Source organism: Phalacrocorax aristotelis, chromosome 1 (genome assembly GCF_949628215.1).
Source record: "Phalacrocorax aristotelis chromosome 1, bGulAri2.1, whole genome shotgun sequence".
NCBI classification, from domain to species: domain Eukaryota; kingdom Metazoa; phylum Chordata; class Aves; order Suliformes; family Phalacrocoracidae; genus Phalacrocorax; species Phalacrocorax aristotelis.
Genome location: NC_134276.1, coordinates 201,633,038 through 201,651,281, shown reverse-complemented (window position 1 = coordinate 201,651,281; position 18,244 = coordinate 201,633,038). Strand labels below are relative to the sequence as shown.

Genomic DNA, 18,244 nt, shown 5'->3' with positions numbered 1-18,244 from the left:
GTTAAAATATCAGAACAGTGGATCTCTCAATATTTTGACCTCAAAAATAGTTGCAGTGATATACTGGGATATGGTCACATACAAACACACAGTAAACATGAAAAATATTGCAATTTAAGGATATTTGTAGACCTCTCAGAGTATATAAACCACCACTGGTAATACTTGTGTCTCTGACATTAGAGAAAAGGAAACTAAGCTCCAAAGCGTTCAGCCAGGGGATCTAGGAACTTTCCTACAAAACATTTATGAATGCCTATACATTTGGCTAATGAAAATAAGCTTTGTCAGAAAAATTACATCAGTAAAGGGACTGGCAGCCAGATCCCACTTCAAGACACGACGCCCAGTTAAGGCTGTGCGTCCACAGCCCCCAAGAGCGAGCAAAAAGGCCTTTTAGTGAGGACCGCTGGGGGCAGGACATGCTGACGGGGCAGGACTGGCCATGCTGCTCTTTACTGAATTATGAGAGCGACAAATTCCTTTCCTGAAATGTGGCCTCTTGCTCTGAGGACAGCAGAGCTATGCGAGCATACATTTAGCTCTAGGCTATCTATAGCTTCCATACATAGATGACATTGTCTCTCAGCTAAGACAAAGGCTGGTCCTTGTCTAGTCCTCCAGAACTGATGCTGGCCAAGCTGGGAGTAGCTTGAACAGTGACAAACTCGTGCATCCATCAAAGTCAACGGAGGCACAGGTGCAGAAAGCCAGACACAGCCCCACCAATCTCCTGACAATGATGGAAAAAAAATCAGCCCAGAAGGCAACACCTCCCAAGCTAAAGCTAAAGACACAGGTCAGTCAATCTAGAAAAGAGGTGAGAGTCATGAATTTTGCTGGCACAGTGCCACCAACCAGGTTATTTTAACAAAATGCATTCAAGTTTGGAGACTTCTGTCAGGATACTCTACCCACAGAGCACCAAGCTCCACTGGCAACAAGGGTATACAGCTCTCCAGCTGGTCCTCTCAGCTTCCTCCACGAACACCTGGGAAAGCTGTGGTCACATACTCAGGGCAGCTGCTGGCAACCTATGGCTTTGATAGACATGGGCAGTTTGGGGAACTGATGGAAACCCCTCCAGTCACCACTGCTCTGCCCCGTAACTGGCCTCTTGAAGGCACCACTTAGATGTTTCCCATCGCAAGGTACAACAGGTTTCAACATCCTCCAGTTCCTGGAGGGTGATCTCAACCTCTCCAGGAGCTGACAATGAAGAATAGTTCCTGGGTCTGCTGATGTCACCACTTCCTCTGTCTCCAAGGGTTTGGCAACCTAGAAAAGTTCCTGCTAAAATGATGTAAAATCCAGATGTTGCAGATATTGGCATCAAGGAGACCATTTCTACAGTGGAGGATGCTTTAAATGACAATATGAGAAATGGGTTGTCCAGCCTCCCAACTCCAGTTCTAGTTGATAAGAAAGGTTTGGCCACAATGGCCCCATTTGGCCACTGAAGACCTTGCTCCTCAGTGCAGCTGAGGACATTTCAGGATTTTCTGCTCCACAAGAACTACGGCAGTGCAATGTTTGAGATCCCCCAGAGGAATGCAAGCTGTTCAGAGGAGAATGTGCAACGGAGAGGGCATCTCTCAGCAACAGTGAGACGGGAACTGGTGGCCAAAGAGACTTGATCCCCAGATCTCAACCACAAAAGGGGCCTTGCAGATGTCTCCATCACAGCTTTGCACTGCTTAAGCGATGCAGAGCCTCATCTGGACTGTCCAGGGTCCAGGGTATTGCTCTGTTTTAATGATCTATCAACCTGACAGAGCTCAATGACAGCAGAGATGTCCAGTTCAGCATGGTGAACTCAGGTGCCAGCAATATGGAGGGGTCAACCAGCAGTGTTTGGTCAAAACCAAGTTTTATGATTCAGGTAAATACGGAGGTAGTCCACAGGACTACAGGGGCTTTGCAGTTAGTTTCCATTAAAGCTAGGAAGACGCGAGTCACACTGCTGCCAGGTTCTCTCCTGGAGGCTTTTGCAGAGACACTGCTAATCAGTTTTAATACCCAAACACTGATGTAGGGGAAGGTAGCTAGGCTGTAACTTTGGAGCACAGAGCTAGCACTGCTCAGTTTAAACAAAATAGGCTCTCTTTGTGAGCCCTGCCTGAGGTGGTCAGTGTCTAACAAAAGACCACTGACAGTCCTTTGGCATGATCTCAAGCAATTTGAACTTTCCACAGCTTTTGCAGTAACACAGTTCACTTAAAGCTGACAGAGGCAGGAACTTTACAGTAATCCTCATGTTATCTCTTATTCTGGGTTAATAATTCCCTGCTCAATCAGCTGTGACTGAGACAGCACCAGTAAGATTCCAGTTAAGTCTCACCTGCTAAAAGTGGAGTCCAAAACATATACGGAAAACTTTAAAAAATTAAATAAAGGAAATGCTCTATCATACTTGCGTGCAAGGCAAAGCAGAGTCGCTGGCTTTTTTTCATTTTATTATAGTGATTTATAATCCAAAATGGGACCAAGACCAAGACCCTATGCTCTACAAACATAAACACAAGAAATACAGCAAACACTTTCCTTTTGATGTCCTTTGAACAACATTGCTGAAAATTTTCTGGGTTTTTGGGTTTTGTTTTTTTTTTAAAACCAGTAAATAGAGACAAATTAAAACCTAACACCTAAAAATAATATGCATCCAATGTTGTTAGCCTCAAGGCCAGTTCTGAGCTCCCATTTTGGGTAAAGCTGTTCTCTGATGGGCTGGTGACAGAGCCCTGTGAAGAGCTTCTCCCCCAGCACTATGAGGCTCCCAAAGCTCTGAACTCCTTATGCTATCTAGGTAATATTCTCACTGCTTTGGTCTTTTTTTGAAGCCTACAGTAATCTTTCCTGAACTGATTTTGGCTTAGTAAAGAAGTTCAGTGTGTTCTGATTTTAGTGGAAAGAGCTCTTGTAGAAAAAAATCTGGCCATGTACACTCACCTTGGTCTTTCTATAACAAGGGGCTCAGCAAGGCATCTAAGAAACCAGGCAGCTGTACCTGTCCCACCTCAAAGCAAAATCCTGACCAGGAAGGCAGCATTAATTGTTGAAGAAAAATACAGGGATTTTCCTTACCGATCCAAAGGCAATTCATACAGCAATTAAAGTATGAGGTTCAGATGCACTCACAATTAATGTGGTTATAATAGCAAAAGTACCCAGACAAATAAATAAACCAGCAAATAGAGGGAAATGTTTAGCTTGAGTTGAGCTCTTCCCTTAGGGATGAGAGTGCCACGATGGTCCCTGCTCCCAGTGCAGGAACAGCACAGGGGTCAGCTCGGCAGGTGTGATACGCCCACACTGGCTTAAGGCGAGCAGAGACCCTGAAGTCATGGGTATCTCCCGCCCTCCTCTTCTCCTGGTTGTTTCCACAACCAGCAATTACCTGAAGACAGGCCCGAATGGAACTGAAAGTCAAATAGGGACAAACTTCTTAATTTTGACAAGAAACCCAGCCCAGGTCATGGCTACCCTGTATCACCTGCAGCACGGGCAGGACAGCAAACCCTGCTTAGCACAGCTCTCCTGCCCATGTTTGTGTTGGCAATCTGCAGGCTAAAAGGCTGCCAACAAATACAAATAAAAATGTAAAAATACATTCGCTGTACCTAGTTCTTTATTCTTCTCTGAAGCACATGACTAAGCTTTGCTTACCATGAGTGGTGGGGCAATATATCTACTACTTGTGTATTGAAATGGGTATTAGATGTACCCAAAACACCGCAGTTAGAGGGATAAGCAAAGAGAATAACAAAAACCTAGATGGGGCACCCCACTGCTTTTCAGACAGTAGCCAGCAGCCACCAGCAGCAGCTATCCAGGGAGTGGTGGGTCTATGGCTGAAGCTTTGTAAGTTTTGCAAATGAGTTTTAAAGAATGATGTAAACACACTAAAAAATTCGCAGGAAAAAAAAGAAGCTCAAAGCATCTGAGAACATTGCAGACAGTTACCAAATCCGTAATTTACCCTTTCCCTGGAAATGGTTTGGGCATAAATGCACCCATTTACAGTGGGATACTTTAATGTATACCCTCCTGGGCAAGTCAGGCACACCTGGAGAAATCATCTTCACAGTACGTTACAAGACTAGGAGCACTCCTCGTAGGATGGGAACACAGAGGGGTAAGGGAGGCATGACAAAGAAATATAAAATCACAATAAGATGGGGAACAAGAACAAATAATCCCTGTTCCTCACAATATAAGAACTGAAGATCATGCAGTGAAATGATCAGGCAACATGTTTTAACAGGAAACAATTTCTGTAAGTGTGTGCATCTGAACAGTGAGGACTGTGATCAGGCATTGGGGAAAGCATAAACCTCAGAGAGGGATTAAACAGATTGAGAGATGACGGGGCCATGGATTGTGGCACTGACTTGCCCCATGGCAAGTCAACACCATGATCCGAGGGAAGCCTGTAGCCCCAAAAGCTCTTAAACATCTGCCTGCCAGGAGCTGGGACAGTGCAAGAAGGGAAGGACCAGTCTGTACTTGTCCTATTTCTCACACTCTTTCCTTAGTATTTGTTACTAGGCAGAGCTAGATTGGGGATATTAGCTTAGGCATCCCTTTGGCCTCATATAATTTAGCAGGTCTGAGAGGTGATGCTTATGGTAGTAAATGAAACAGGGCGCTGCGTACCATCACCTGCAGCAGCATCAGTGCTGGACCTGGTGCAGTTTTTGGCCGGTGCGGTAGCGCCCTGCCAAGCTGGCTCCCTTGTAGGGACGGATCCTGGCCACGCCAGGATGGGATGGAGCAGAGGGAGCCGTGCTGGCCCAGCCAGGCTCTGCCATTTAGCCTCCGGAGCAGGCAAGCATCCCTGCCTTGCTTAATGAGCTTCTGTAAACACTAGCAGGGCAGGTCTTTTCTACTTTGAATTACTTAAACATGCAAAACAGTGGTTAAAATAATCCAGACTATTTTCTGCTATCTGTACGGCAGTTAGGCCCATTGATCTCACACATCAATAAAACGGCCGCTTAGGCTAATTGGAGGGTATACCTTAATTACCTACACAGGGTGCTGAATCAGACAGCCCAGCTAAACCCCAGTCCCTGTGCAGCCTCTAGCCCCAGAACGAGCTGTGCGAGGAGATCCGCTTTCACTGTTTACCTGCCTCTGCTTCAGACACTTCTTCTGAAGCAGAAGGAAGTCAGTGTACTTTTTGACTAACAAACACATCCAAACAGGGTGTGTTGTACCTCACAGAAATTGTAACTCACTCACAGAGCAGGATACACCCAAAAAACTTCTCCAGCAAGCACCAGCTTTTCCCAGAGGCTGGTTTTGTGCATATTATATTCAAGACATCATTTTAATGAGAGACTGTTCCTGTCTGCAGAGATCGGTGTGAGGGAGCCCCGGGGCTCTTTCCCTCCGAGCACGGCCCTCAGGCCCCGCGGCAGCTCCCGGCCACCGCACTGGCTCTGTGTCTGCAAGAGCTCTCATCTGCAGATCAAACCAGATTCTCCTCCCAAGCCTTTGCAGCTGGGTCTACCTTCCAGTTCCCCTCCTAAGGAGGGTTCTCATGCGTCCCTGACTGGATTCCCAGGGTAAGGAGCAGGGTAATCCTGGTGTCCATCTGGATATGCTCTCTCTGCCTCCACCTGGCTCCTCTGAGTCCATTAAGATGAAGACCTGTGACCTTATGCCACAAGAGAGGTGGAGATCTCAGCGTGTGGTGAATATCTTTAAAACAAGGATACCCGAGAGAAGAGTAAGAGGGAGTATGGTTTCAAATCAAAACACAGCTCAGGAGACATGAAATCAGCTTTCCTTGCCATGCTACACAATCCTGGCTTCAGGGAAGCAACTGCCACACTTTCTAAACCCAACCGATGAATAATTACATGACACTTAATTCAGTGCTAACTATTGTGCAAAGTTGTCCATACAGGTTTCCACACAAACGAGTGGTTTGAGCTTTTTTGATCACCTTCGATGATGAAGATGGCAAAAACCCCAGCTGCAAGGACACAAGTTTAGTCTCGTTGGTTGCCTCGCAGTAACATGAGTGTCCCTGCCCACAGCCCCTGGGGAATTAGGTGTCAGCAAAGCACAGTCACCTTTTGCTCTGACTATGGCTGACACTGCCTTTACAGGTCATCTTCAACAGCTCTGAAGAGTGGCAAACCAAAGGGAGATAATGATTTCACGAACATGACAGCCCATTTCCCAACTTTAAGCGCTTTTATACACACAAACCATTGCATGAGCCCAATTCTGATGAGTCACCCTGTTTAGTTAGACTGATCTCCTCTGCTTCTCACCAAACACAAGCCACTACAGGCCAAATCCGGACCAGTTGATACTGTCTCGTGAAAGCAATTACAGGAAGCTGCTTCTGAGATTGTACGGCCTTTGGATGCAGCTGACGAGCGCAGTGAGGGAACACATCCTGCACACACGGTTTGCCTCCACCCAGTTTTTCTCCAACCCTCTGCCTTTTCCAAAAACACTGTTTTCCAGCCCTGTAGTTCTGAAGAGACAAAGCAGGGGGAAAGAGAAAAAGGGAACACGTGTGGACAACGCTTGAAGTAGCTCTAGATAAGATGATGCCTGAAATCCCAGCAGCCCCCTGGAGCCAACTCTCTCTTCCCTCCTCTAGCAATGTGCCTACTGGTGGGGCTGCACCCATCTTTGCAAGGACAGAAGTTTGGGAGTTTTTTTTTAAGTGTAGTCAGTTACCAGTACAATCCCCTGAAGCCAGCAAGGTTTCCTAAAGTGTGAGAGAGGCCAAAGACCAGCATTTTCTAGTCCTCGTCTTTGTTTAGATCAGGAATTTGCAATCCAAATCCCAGCCACACCAGGGCAGGCAATGAGCCCAGCCGCTGTAAGAAGCATCTTAAAGAGTTCATGAGGCTGCTTGCCAAGGACCTGCTGCATGACAAGGTGACCAGAGCTCAAAAAAACTGTATGTATATAACACCATTAAGATAGCAAATAAAAAAAACTGTCCTGCAATGCAGAGGAGTGTGATAGTTACTGACTACTTCCCTATAGCTGCAAAGAGTCCTTGAAATATTAGCAGTATTATCAGCATTCACTTATCGGTTACAGTAGTGCCTAGATAATTCAAAGGACTGAGCCAGAACTCATAAATACATACACCTTCTCAATGCAAAATCCTTACTACCAGAGAATTTCTTACCTTTTTTAAGCAAAAATTTGTTGTTATTTTTTTTATTAACAAACCTAGAAAGGCAGCAATCTACAGGGAATAAAGAACTAATATTATTCAGTTGTTTATTTTTGCATTCATTTACTACAATATTTTCTTGCACTCTGTGTGTTTCCAAGACAGGTGTTTTTAAACATGTTTACTGAATCTCCTATGGTTTTGATGTTAGCACAACACATCTGAATTTTGCATCGCAAAATCTGTGGTAGGTTCAAGCTGTAGAACGTCCAGGTGGCAGAACTTCATACAAATGAAAGCTGGGAGTTTTGTACCCTCAGATGAAGAGTGGCGAGTGCTGACACACTTGCCTACATGGGTTAGGTGCTGAGTATTGTGTACAGAGCGCTGGAACAAATTCTCCCCTTAGTTTAAGTCAATGTGGTCGCACATGCCTAAGGGAGGGGCAGCATAACCTTCTCATATGTTGAAAGGACTTTCTAGAGACTTCCTACCTTCCAGGAGGAACAAAATGCAAACATAGGCAAACATTTATAATCTCCTCCCAGAAGAAGCTGCAGAGAACCCACTAAGCCAAAGGTAGAGCCTAAACCCACCTAATTACTGCCTCCTCTTTTACACCATCCCTGGTACCTGCCCGACCATGCTGAACTGTTCCAGCACGAGGTAATAAAAATCCTGCTCAAAAACCCAACAAAAATGAATGTTTTTCTTTGGGCTTTGGTTGTAAATGCACAGCAGCCCTATGCTCATCTAAAGGCTGACTGCCACAGTCCCTCTCCTCTTCTGCATTGGCACTCATCTCATACTGCATTGAACTGTTTGTCCACACTAAGCCAGAACTTGTTTGTTGGTTTGGTTTTTATTGGGAGTTTGGGTTTTTATCAACTTTCATCGTCCCTGGCACTGTCTCTGATACTCATTTGATGGACTGAGCTGTTTCTTCATGCTAAGTCAGAACTCTGTTTTGAAGTTTTTTAATGGCAGGTTGGCTTTTAGCAAATTGGTGCATGGAAACAGCCCAGCACAATGTTCTACAGGTGCTGGAAGGGAAAGACTGTAACAGCCAGAAGCAAGATTGGCTCAGATTTGCTGCAACTTGCAGCCTGTGACATTTGTGAATAACTTCCAGCCCTATTCGTTTATCTGCTGAACCATGCTGCCCTGTGGATTCTTTATCTTCTTTTGATACCAAGTTTAGGAGAAGATAGCAATGCTGTTATCAACACACAACAACTTGCACAAGCTGAGGCAGTTCAAAGTGCTAATGCGTTTACTATTTGTTAATACGTGTGTTTAATTTCTGCAGCTAAAAGAGAACAGGAAATAATTTTCCCACCAGCAAGTTCAATTTTCTGTTCAAGGAAGCTTCTTAAGGAAGTGTGTTGTATATACATAATACTACTCATAAACTATCAAGCCTTCATTATCAAGCTTCATCTTAAACCCAGCAACACTTCTTTGCAGCCCTTCACAGAGAGGTTGTTCCAGAAATTTGCTTCCCCAAAGGTTTCAAACTGCCTTCTAACATCCCACCTAAATTTATTGAGAGTCGGTTCACTTACAGATTTTTTTTCCTTTAAACTGCCCTGCTCTTAACTTTGTTTTCCATAAGTACTTCAGAGAGCTAGGTAGCAATCATAGTCCTCTCTGGTTTTCATTTTGCAATACGAAAGATGCAATCTTCTACCATAAATGATACCTCCAGTGAAACAAATTCTCTGTTCCTCTACTTGTTCTCTTTATAATATAAATGAACTTTTCTTGACTAGGAGCTATCAGAATAGTACAGAGATGAGATATTCACAGTGCCTTGTACAACAGCATGTAATACCTCACTTTCTTTAATAAACCCCTCCCACTTAACAAACCCCTGCGGTGGAAACCCCATGCGCCAATGCATTTTTCAGCTGGTCTGTTGCTTCCATCTTTCCGAACCAACTCAAACACACAGGCAGTGGCTGGACAACAAAAGTGAGTTACCCAAATACTGTCATTTCAGAAAATGGAATAATTTTCCAACCCAGTATTTGATAAGCACTTTAAATACTGCCTAAGTAGGTGGAGAGCCTGACTCCAAAGAGAAGGCAGTGTGGTCCTGGCAGATCGCACCCAGGTAAAAATATATTGTCTTCCTCAGGAAAGTGGCAGCAATGCCTCTAAACAAGCAGCAACACACGATCCAACTGAAGGAAATACAAGAGGTGCTGAAACACCATCACTCAGAGGCTAACCTGTTCCAAGAGATCTCGTGACTCATAAATTATTGTAGAGAAAATTAAATGCTATGAAATGCCTAAGAAGAGAAATGGAAAATAAACTAATTAAGATGTCTAATACAAAACAGAAGCAGTGTCAGTTTCTTAGTGTGGGATTATTAACTATTGTGCTTTCCAAAATCTATTAAATCATGTTGAAGCTCTAATGGATCAGCACCTCATCTGCTACAGGACCAGCTCTCTGCTGCAAGCTCGAGCCCCTAACCCAGGACCTGAGCATCTCCCCAAGGTGCCTACACCTGTCAGCCTCTTCCACCGCACCACAAGAATGGAGCAGGTGTTCAACAGCAAAAATCCCATCCCCAGGACAGACCACCACCAAGTGACTGCCTGGAGTGGGAAGCAGGGAGGGATGACACTGGTCACAAAACTAGTCAGAACCCTGCTTTTAATAATCACCATACCATAAAAGGGAAAAAGGAAAAGGCACTGGAAATGTGAACACAGATGTGCGGCCATAAAATCATTAAGCTGAGCTCTTTGCTGAGTACATGGAGGGATTCAGTGACCCTGAGGGAGTCTTACCTGCTGAATGAGCCAAGAATACACCTTGCCGGGTATTAGGCAATGTTGTGTAACGTGACGACAGCAGTAAGCACAAAGGCTCTACAGTACAAAGAGCAACACTGCAAATTTCACTACTGCTGGCATCTCAGACTGATTTCTTTAAAATTCAGTTTCAGCACAGGAATAAAATTTAATTAGTCTGTTTTATCATTAGTCATTTACAGAAGTTCATTTAGATACCTGGAAATGCACAATATCCCAACTTTATGCAGCAGTAAGCCAGTAAAACACCATCCTGTATGATCAGTATGGGATGTGCAGAATGGGAGTAAAGTTGTTTACCTCATGGGACACTTTCCAGTCTGAGAAAGCTTTCAAACTGGCCATCAAAGTTGTCACGTTACTTTCCCTTTAGGGAAAGTGTTCTTTTCCCTTGAAAAGAATGATAGGATCTTGTGACAGATAAAGTCTGATCAAGGAGACTCAGAGCAAAAACCTAGGGAGTCATCAACACTACCTCAGAGCAGGCAAAATGGCCTCTCCTGGAGGACTTACCCCCAGGGAAAAAAGGGGATGGATGCTCAACTGCCAGGGTGGTGTGAAGAATTTGGGTAATTTTATCAGATCATCTCAGCACCTTGGCTTCAGCACAGCCTGATGTACACTGGCTGAGCCAAGGAGTGAATCAGTCATCTCAGCTTAAGAAATCCCCAACAATTTGGCAAGGGACATATTTTAAAAGCAGATCGTACAAAAGTTCATAAAACTCATTCATACAAAACAAACAAGTTCACTGCATACACTATAAAGAATATCCTCGTCTCTCAGTTCTCACATGAGTTTATTGCCATTAATTGGACATGTCCATCAATGCTGGTGGTAGTAAATAGGAATGTCTTAGTTTAAAGCTTCTTAACGCTGAATAAAGTCCCAGACACTGCTATTGGCTGAGCCATAAGGGGGCCAGCACATGAAGGAATGAGCCACTAAAGGCGACTGCAACTTGTCACAAGGGATAGAAAAAAACCTAAAGTCACCATTTATACACAAACTGGGCCAAATTTCTAGTTCATGGGTACAGGTGTTGCTCCCATGGACTGCAAAGATGACAAGCACCAGCATTCAGTGTGCAGTGTGCCCCATGACCCAGGGCTGGCCACAGCCATCCTGCGACTGTCCATGTCGGGCAGCAAAACCACCGTGGGACCATCAACACCTCATGCCATGGCCGCTGGGACCCTGTGCAAGACCAGGTCAAAGGGCTGCACCTGCAAAACCTCTGGAAGCTGCACCCGACAGCCAGCACCACTGAGATCCCAACCCCAAAGCACCCACTGGCAGCATGAGGGCGATGTGATGCCTGTCACCAGTTCATTGGCAGCATCTCACAGGGCACCCCTGGAAGGGACCGACCCTGCCCCTTGCCTTGGGCCAAAGCACTCACCTAATAGCCAGTAACAGCACAGTGGTCAGAAGAGAGTGAGGGACAGATAAGAAACCTGCCCTGCCCCCTCAAAGGCAAGAGGGGAGGCAGCGAGAAAGGATGCCCCCACACCATCGTCAAGCACCGTGCCTGGTGGGCAGGCGCCAGCCAGCTCCCAGCACCTGCGGGACACACCATCGGCCAGGCCCGGGGCAGTCCCCAGCGGCGCCCTCTGTATCTGGCGATCTCATGGGGTTGCTGGTCAGTCGATGTCTGGTGGCAATCCTAATTATTTACAGCAGCCCCCATGAAGTCTCCACTGCGCATGGCCCTGTACAAATTTGCAGCAGGCAAACTCCACAGATGTGGCACCTCACTGCAAAACAGCACATGGTAAACAGATCAAATGAACACAAAGGGAGAGGTGAGAAGAAGATAAGCAAAAAGGAAAGAGAAACACCAGTGTGTTTTGCCTAACAACCCTTCAACATCCACCAGGTCCTAAAATGTACCCAAGGTTCCAACTTTGCATAACCAGTGCAAACAACCAGCACCTACTGTCAGCAGCTTGGTCAACAAAAGTAAGTGTTAGATTGCCAAACTCAATGCAGAATAATGTTGGGTAGCTTAGTAACCAGGACCTAAAAGTTAATCTGTGTTACCTAACATTCCAAAAAACTCACAGAAATGTGTCCGCATCGCTTTAGCTTGTAATGAACCCTTTTGCAAACAGCCTGCAAAACCAACCAGAAGACACCAGCAGGTTTCATGATCTCAAGAAACTGAAGTTAAGATGGGATTTAAACTAGCAGGCAATTATCTGCCAGATGGAGAGCTCATCATGCAGAACACACATTGCTAAATTACACTGTGTCAATAAAAGGAGGCCAACATCAGAAATACACCCTGTGAGAAGGGAAACCGAGTCAACGACAGGGTAGTTCAACCCAGTCATTGCTGCCAAGAGACCTTTACTGTATGTGTCAGGACAATGTCGGCTAGTTATAGCGTCAATGAGCACATTGCGGGAAAAGCCACAGGATCCAAGCGACGAGCAGCAACATGTCGATAATTACTAGCAAGTCTATCATCAGGGCAAACTGCAGTGAGAAAGAGGATTAAACAGTAGGCGAAGATGGGTTGAACTATGGTTGATATTTAGCCGTGTAATTTAAGTCTGAGCCTGTGAATCCTTCCATAACTGACCCTTTAGCCCATCTGGGGGCCGCTCCACATAAAAGCAAAATACATTTACAAATAGTTAAAGCCAGAAGACAAACAAATCTGCTCTGATCAATAGGAAAGTACTCCCTGGAAAGCCCTGGGATTCTTGTTTATTTTACCTTTGAGTTCCCAGGTGGGAAAAGCCAAGTCCCTGGCTACAGGCAGAACTGACCTAGTCCTGACACAGCCTGAATGGTTCATGATCCAGCTTTTATTGTGGCATAAACAAAATCCAGCAGCTGAGGGTCAAAGCCAGACTGCCCATACCTCTGCTCGACTGAAGCGGAGGTGCCCACATGCATGAACATGAGCCAGAAAGCCTTCTCTCTAGCACCCTGCAAGTGTCAGCATGACCCTGTAGCTTATGGCACTTACCTAAGAGATGGGAAACATGAGTCCCACAATGGCTTCCATACCTTATTCGGCTCCTCTTTAATGCATAGCACAGTCAGAGCCTTGAGATCAAGGGCTGGAGCCCAGCCCATCTCTGCCCTCGCTAAGTGTCCTGATTGCTATGGTGAGTGAAGAGCCCAGGCTGTAACGGGATGGTATTTCAAGTACTCGCACTTTATAGGACACTTAACTGCCTAAAACAGGATACCACTGTAGGGAACAGGCACCTAAAAGCGAGGCGCTGTGGCATTTGGTGGTTAGCTACAAGTTCTCTCTACTGGACTTAGGCTGTGAGAGGTGCCAAATGCGTCTTTCTAGCCATGCTGAGCTGTGCCTGCATTGTCTGCTGGCTGACAATCACACTCTGCTAAAACAAGTAATACATTAGTGTGGGACAGCTTTTACATTATTTAAAATAAATTCAGACAGCTAAATAAATAAATAAATTTTAAAAACAAAAGTCACAGCTTGTACGTTAAAGGCTCTCCTTTAGAATTACACCCAGCATGAGCATTGCTGCAAGCGCACAAGTAAATGAGAGACTGGGCTGGTTCCTGGAAAGTCCAAAAGTGCTATGACAGAACAATCCAATAAACTCAATGACTTCCTAACATCAGTTTTAAATAGGGCCAAGGTGTCTGATCTGGAGCTAGGGAAAGGAAAGAGCAAACCCAACTGATCCAGCAGCTCTTTGTACTCATGATGCATGCTCTGGTGGCATGGCAGCTACAGAGAATCACCTTGAGTACATTTGCTTCCAAGCCTAATAGCCCGTTGGGACTTCACAGCAAAGACAGACTGCTAGGTGCTGGCCATCATGTCTGTGAAACTCAAATCTAATAATATAGTCCCTGCTTTGCCCCTTTTGATGAGGTCCAGGTGCTTTTGCTTCCCCCTGAAACTGGACCTAGCCCACAGACTCTGCAGCAGGCAGGAGATGCCGTGTTGACAATGGCTGTTAACAATGGCCTCTCCTCCCTCCTTCAAAAAGTGCTGAAATATTTTGACCAGATGCATCATTTCCAAAAGTGCTGGAGACCTGACAGAATGTAGCATCTATCACACATTCTGCAATGGTGTTGAAAACAGATTACTTTCCTTTGTATTTGATAAGCAGAACATGCCTATGTTTATTATGTGGTCCCCTGAGGATTTATTACAGGTTTACCCTTTCATTTATTTGCTTTTTTGTGCTTGTCTAGTGTAAATACTGGAATAAATACGAATGTGGTTACAGCTTAGCAGCATTAATGACTTGTTGAAACAAAGTCCAAAAGTTTTCTTTTCTCTCCAGCAAATCCTACTTTTTTCTCCAATTGTTTTTTCAAGTGCAAATATCACCTTTCTGAAGTATTTTAAAATTTTATTTCTTTGTTGAATGCCAAATCCCCATAAAAGCATACTTTCCCTCTTCGTTCACTCAAACTCTTGACAATATTTGAAGTCTCTCCTAACATTATTAATGGGAAAACATTTTCCTGTTTGCAAATTATAACCTCCCCTCTTCTTTCCATCTAGTCTGCTACACCTGTTACTACAGGTAGTTTGCTGTAACAGAAATGAGTACAATCATCGCTACAAAAGAAAAATAAACCTTCTGTCCTGGGACACACATTCAGGATGGGTTCATCCCATCGAACTTTAGCCACCTAACAACAAGGCAATCAGCCTAAGTCAGTCATTTGGGTTCCCTCTTTAATCAGTGGGGTGAGATGGGCATGCCCAGCCAGCAGCCCTCCTGCCTATCAGCCAGTCATGGCTGCAGCCTGCACGACCGCCTTTGACGAGGTACCTGATTTCTTGGGCAGATCATGGAGGGTGATACAAATCTGACCGTAAGACCCAAGCCATACCGTTGATTATGCTGTTTCAATCCAACAAAATCAACACATTGCAATGAAATCTCAACAGAAGTGTATGTACCCAGGTCTTACCAAAAAAAAAGCTGTTAGGCAGATCCTTGCCAAACAAACAAAAGCTCGCTCAATGGCAGATTTCAAAATTTTCCAAGCAGATTACATCCTGCCCCTTTTGGAAACTTGTGTTACATCTATAAATAGGTGAGTGTTTTTTGACACTGGAAAAAAAGCTGCACTGGGGAGAAAGTAATAAAACTGTCGCTTGTCAGAGAAACACAAAGTGGAAAAACTGAATTTATTCAGGTCTCAGATGTTCTTTCTTTCAAGTGGACAACCACTGCAAACAAGGCTTTGAGGAACTGAGCCCCTCGTCAACTTGTTCTGTACTCTGGTTTATGCAATCTTTTGACCAAATTGCCTTAAGAAGCAGACAACAAAAAAGCCTATCATTCATAAAAGACAGCACTGCCATACTTGTCTCTTAAATGGCAAAGCCTATGTCAGAGTAGCTAGAGTACTGTTTTACCTGAAAACATCACCATTCCCACAGAAACCAGGACAGAAAGACTGTAACATGGAATATTGCCAAAAAAGGATCATGAGATCTGATCTGAGTATCTTCAGGTCTACTAACTCTCCTATGTTTCCTAGAGACTCTCCGTAGATATTTTTGGAAATACAAGTCAATATGCCAAGGGAAGCCAAGAGAGACAGTTGCCCAAATCCTGCAAATTAGGCAATACTGAGGTAAGCAGCTAAATTCTGTTATCTCAAGCACTCAAACATAGCGAGTCTGTCCCCACCAACTGGCTCTCAAAATCCCAAGGGCTTAAAAAAAGAGAGGGATAAGGGATGGAAAAAATAGATCTTCTGTCCAACATTTGATCCTCCCCTTACTCATCTTCCATGCATGAGTGTTACAGGTAGAGTTGCCTACGCTGCTAAATATTGAAAAGGTATTTGTAGCACATAGGTTTAGAAGAGGTTTCTGCTTCACGTTTGCTCATTTCCTCCCAGAAAGTAATTCTGCTCCCAACTTTTAGAGTGGTCACGTTCCCACAATCTTTGTATCTGTCTCACCTGACCCAAAAGGGAATCCAGAGGCCCTGTGAGATCTCAAGCCAAAGCCATGCTACGGTGCAGTCATTGCCATCTGTACCCAAAATAACCAGATGAAAGCAATCTCAGCTGTGCCAATGTATGCAGCAGCTACATATCTGGCTGAACTGTAAACACCGTCCTAGGTGCTGCGTGCTATCACATATCCCTGAACCCATGAACCCTGAGCACCCAGCCAGCCTAAACACCTGAGACAACCCGCCAGCTGCAGGGGTGTCTGGCGGACCTGCAGCACACTCTGAGGAAGAGGCAGGAGAATATGGATGAGCCTCTTCAACCCTTCCATAAAGGTGCTGGGAGACACCAAGGCCATGCTCTGATCAGACTGGTGGAAATGTGAGGATGCCTGAGGTCCCATCCAAGTGTCTGTTAAGGGTCCCACCAGTAAGAGCCCTACCAGAAGAGTAGTGAGCACGCTACCTACCTTCACCTAATGTCATACTGTAAAACCCAGCATTACTTTCCTTGGTTGTGGGATATCTGAGAAAACCCATTCAGCTTAAAGATGGGAGTCAACAATAAAAGGGAGTTTCAAGATATTAAGTACATATGCTGAAGGAAAATGGACAATTCAATGAGAAAATGTTAAATTATACAGTTTATCAGCAGCCAGCCACTTCCTCAGGTGGCACTTGGGATGTTGAGATAATGAAGTACAAAATCCCACTGCTTCACATCACCTACTTTCCCTACCACCAATTGTACTGCACGTTTACTGTCATCCTAATATCCAAACCTAGAAAACTGTACTCTAAACAAAGGGTTCTTCTGTCATTACCCTGAACAACAACTTCATGTTTATTCTTTATTTGGCAGTTTGCAGCAGGCTCCACAACCCCAGCCTAAACCAATTCTGAACTGCAAGGAAACGTGTGACCAGAACAACAGAACAAAAGAGGATTCTTCCCAACCCACAAGTGCAAGTCAGAAGTAAGAGCACTTCAGTGACTTCTAAGAGGGAAGCAAATCACAACAAGGGAAAACACCAAGGAAACAAATTCATTAGTACACCCTGGAGCTTAAAAAGTAACCAAAAAAACATATAACAATTACTAATCCAATTTAAAAGTGGTTATTACAACTATCTCCCCATTTGCAAATAATTTTAAAATAGGGGAAAAAAAGTTTTCCAGGCAATCCCACCATCATACTTCCCTAAATTTAATTTCTATCCCTTGGGATTTGATTATCAAGTAAAGCCTAGTAGATCTTTCTCCCTCTCACACCTTCAGCCTTGTTCTTCTTATACCTTCTTCTTGTTATCCTAAAGTCTTGCTCTTTCCCAGAAATCACTGAGAAAAGCATCAAAATTTAGGCAACAACAACAAAAAATTATCAGTAGGCTAAGCAAAGCGTGTACAAAAGCAGCCCAAACACCCTGCAACCTCAATAAGCCATTTCTCATGCCTTCTCAATCAAGGCAACCCAATAGCTTGTACAGAAATCTCAACAAGAAGATGCTGCAAAATCAAACACACCCTTCAGTTTCTAAGCTGCATTGCTGAGTTTGGGTTTACATGGGGCTTTGATATACACTTTTTTTTTTTTTCTCCAGGAACCAGTTGTGACCTCTAGTATTTATAGTTCAAAGCTTCACTTTCTGGGGTGAGGTTAAGAAGTGCCATCTGTGTATACTTCAACCACCAAGGCACACTAAGGTAGAAATATCTGGTTAAAAACTGTGTAACAAAAAATGGAAATATATAGCCTGCACTGCACACAGACAGAAACAGGGAGAAACAAGCGTTTTTAGAGACAGCTACAATGCACAGTAGCATTTTCTGAAATGAAAGAAGTTGATGGACAAAATATCTTTTATCTGAGTTAAAACATCTCATTTACTTTCTGAAGTGTGCTGTGGTAAACATTTCTCTTTTTATTACTGGGGATAACTGTTTGAGCAAATAAATTGCTTATTTACAGTAACATGAGCTGCAGATAACTCCCTATTTTATTTATTTTCATGCAGATTGCTTTTATCTCAGTAAAAAGTTATTTTGTCAGTCAGCCTTCCATTAAATATTTTCCTCGCATAGCCACAGACGTTTTCCTGTCTTTTGAAACAAAAATACACCACTCCTATAAAATCCAGGGATGAAGTGGAAGGAAGCACATACAAAAGCAACACGGCAGCCACAGCTTTTTATCAGCTGGAACAGATCATACAGCTGAAGAGGGAAAGTCAAATTCCTGCAGGCTGGAGGCTCAGATATCTAAAATGCATCTCGCCTATAGAGCAGAACAGAATATAAAACCTATATGGCTGGAATAAAGGATTTAGGTA

The 18,244-nt window shown here is 44.2% G+C and overlaps 1 protein-coding gene across 8 annotated transcripts in view; it reads right to left on the bottom strand.

Annotated features, from left to right (window-relative positions):
• The window catches only part of CELSR1 (cadherin EGF LAG seven-pass G-type receptor 1), a 168,381-nt gene that overhangs the window by 141,601 nt on the left and 8,536 nt on the right, over positions 1–18,244 (bottom strand). The gene's annotated exons all lie outside the window — the stretch shown is intronic.